Raw genomic sequence first — 2,714 nt, 5'->3', positions numbered from 1 at the left:
GTTACCCGCGCGGGATGACGCACATCCCGAGTTGTATCGTTGCAATGCGTGGTCTAAGATTGAGTCATTCTCGTTGAGGTATTTGACCGGATCATCCTCCGCTCGTTGCCGAACGTCAAACTTGATCTCTTTTTAACCAACCCTCAATGTTAGTTGTCTGTCACTCATGTCCACTATAGCTCGTGCGGTGGAAAGGAAGGGCCATCCTAATATGAGTAGGATTTTGGTGTCTTCTTCCATGTGTAGAATAACAAAGTCGGCCGTAAAAACAAATTCCCCTACCTTTACCAATAAGTTTTCTACGACACCTTGAGGGAACTTTACCGATCTATCCGCAAGTTGTATGCTCATCTTTGTAGGATAGGGCTTACCCAATCCTAGTCGGTTGAACATAGAGGCTGACATCAAATTAATGCTCGCCCCCAAGTCGGCTAGTGCATTGCTTATTGGCGATCCACCAATAGAGCAAGGAATAGTGAAGCTTCCGGGATCAATCTTCTTTTTGGGGGAGCTTGTTGAGGAGTGCCGCCGAGCATTCTTCACTTAGGTGATGTTTGTTTTTTCATAAAACCTTTGCGCAGGCACTTCTGTCTGCGCGGTGCAGACATTGTCACGCGCGGGCTGTTTGTTTTTCCGAAGACGGTTCATTAAAAAAGGTCTGCGCGAGGTCTTCTTGGAGCAGAGTTGGTCCAGCCACTTCTAAGATCTTCTATGGTCTGAAGAGGGTTAAACACCACCACCCATCACCACCGACCACCACCGACCACCACCGACCACCACTGACCACCACCCACCACCACCACCACCACCACCACCACCATCCACCACCCACCATCGTCCATCACCACCACCACCGTCCATCACCACCACCACCATCCACCACCGTCCATCACCACCACCACCATCCACCACCCACCACCATTCATTGCCACCACCACCACCACCAGCCACCACCCATCAACGTCCACAACCCACTACTGTCCTCCAACACTCACCACCGTCCACCACCACCACCACCGTCCACCACCCATCAACGTCCACCGCCCACCACCCACCACCGTCCACCACCCACCACCGTCCACCACCGTCTACCACTATCACCGTCGACACACCACCACCCACCACCACCGTCCGTACACCACCACCAGTTTATTTTGGAAGCCTGCAGAAGTTAAAAAACAAACATTCTTCTTCTTGCAGACTGAAGACATTTGGTCCACCTCTTCTGCAACAAATATCTGCAGATGTGGTCCGCAGACTGCAGACACTTTACCTCTTAAAAAACAAACAGCACCTTAGGGTGACTTGTTGGATGGTTTCAATCTTCCTTTTGGGAGTGAGAAAGTCTCTCATGAACTTGGAATACTTTGGCATTTGAGTGAGGACTTCTACAAAAGGAAGATTCATGCGGAGTTGTTTAAGCAAGCTCACAAACTTAGTAAACTAGTCATCGGTCTTTGGCCGAAGTAAACGACCGGGGTAAGGGACCGGAGGTGGTTTGGTTTTGTCGGTGTTTTGGGGTTGAGTATTTTCTTGGTTATTATCGATGGGTGTTGTAGCGTTGATTGGATCGGTTTGTTGTGGGGTTGGCTCACTCTCGGGTCCTACTTTCCGGCTTCTTAACTTGATTACATTTACTTTGGCTTTTGGGTTTGCTTCGGCATTACTCGGTAAGGCTCCTTGTGGTATTTTGGCAAAATGTTGGGCTAATTGACTAAATTGTTTTTCCATATTTTGGATACTAGCCCTTTGGTTTCTAATTTCTGCTTCAGTTTGTGAGAACCTTTTCGAGTATCTTTTATCAGATTCGGAGAAGAGGCGAGTGCTGATATCCTCAAGCCTTTCTCTTCCTCCTTGTTGTTTTGATTGAAAACATTATTGCTCATTTCGTGGTTGTTGTTGAAAGTTAGATCTTTGATTTTTATTTTATTGGTTATTACCCCCCGATTCCCCCCAACTAAAGTTGGGATGACTACGCCACTCGGGAGTGAAAGTATTACTTTGAACTCTCGGTGGTCGTGGTAGGTTATTTAGGTAATTGACCACTTCCATTTGATTTTCTAGATCTTCCATACAACTCCAGTTTTGATGGGGGCCACCGCATCCTTCACAAGCCATAACCGAAGCCATTTTGTTCTATTGAAGTTTCTTTATTTTATTAGTTAAGGCTTCGATTTGGGCATGCAAAGAAGTGGATTCATCCACTTTGTGGGCGCCCGGGGCTATAGATTTTGAGCCCCTAGGGGTGTGCCATTGAAAACTGTTTTGAGCAAGTTCTTTAATTTGATTATAAATTGTCTCGGGTAGTCGATTCCCAAGGAGTCCCCTGGAGCCGGAATCAAGGATTTGCGTTGTGTGTTGCAAGAGTCCGTTGTAGAAGGTTGATACTTGTTACCAACGTTCATGACCGTGATGTGGGCACTTCCTTAATAGCTCCTTGAACCTTTCCCATGTCTTGTACAAGGATTCCCCATCTTCTTGAGAATAGGTGTTGATCTCAGTCATGAGTTTGGCGGTTTTAGCTGGAGGGAAATATTTGTAGAGAAATTTTTGGGCAAGTTCATCGCAAGTGTGTACGGACCCACTTGGTAGGGTGTTTAACCAAGCTTTCGCTCGGTTTTTGAGGGAAAAGGGGAATATACGGAGCTGAACGGTGTCGCTAGAGGCTTCGTTAATCCGGAAGGTGTCACATATTTCGAAGAAGTTAGTAATAT

General features: G+C 46.9%; 1 non-coding gene across 1 annotated transcript; it reads left to right on the top strand.

The window, feature by feature from the left end:
* Positions 1 to 2,404: 2,404 nt before the first annotated feature.
* LOC118490882 lies at positions 2,405 to 2,511 on the top strand. Its single transcript, XR_004890107.1, has one exon. It is a non-coding gene; the product is annotated as a small nucleolar RNA R71 (small nucleolar RNA).
* Positions 2,512 to 2,714: the final 203 nt, after the last annotated feature.

Source organism: Helianthus annuus, chromosome 3 (assembly GCF_002127325.2).
Source record: "Helianthus annuus cultivar XRQ/B chromosome 3, HanXRQr2.0-SUNRISE, whole genome shotgun sequence".
Lineage (NCBI taxonomy): Eukaryota > Viridiplantae > Streptophyta > Magnoliopsida > Asterales > Asteraceae > Helianthus > Helianthus annuus.
This window is presented reverse-complemented; position numbering and strand designations above follow the sequence as displayed.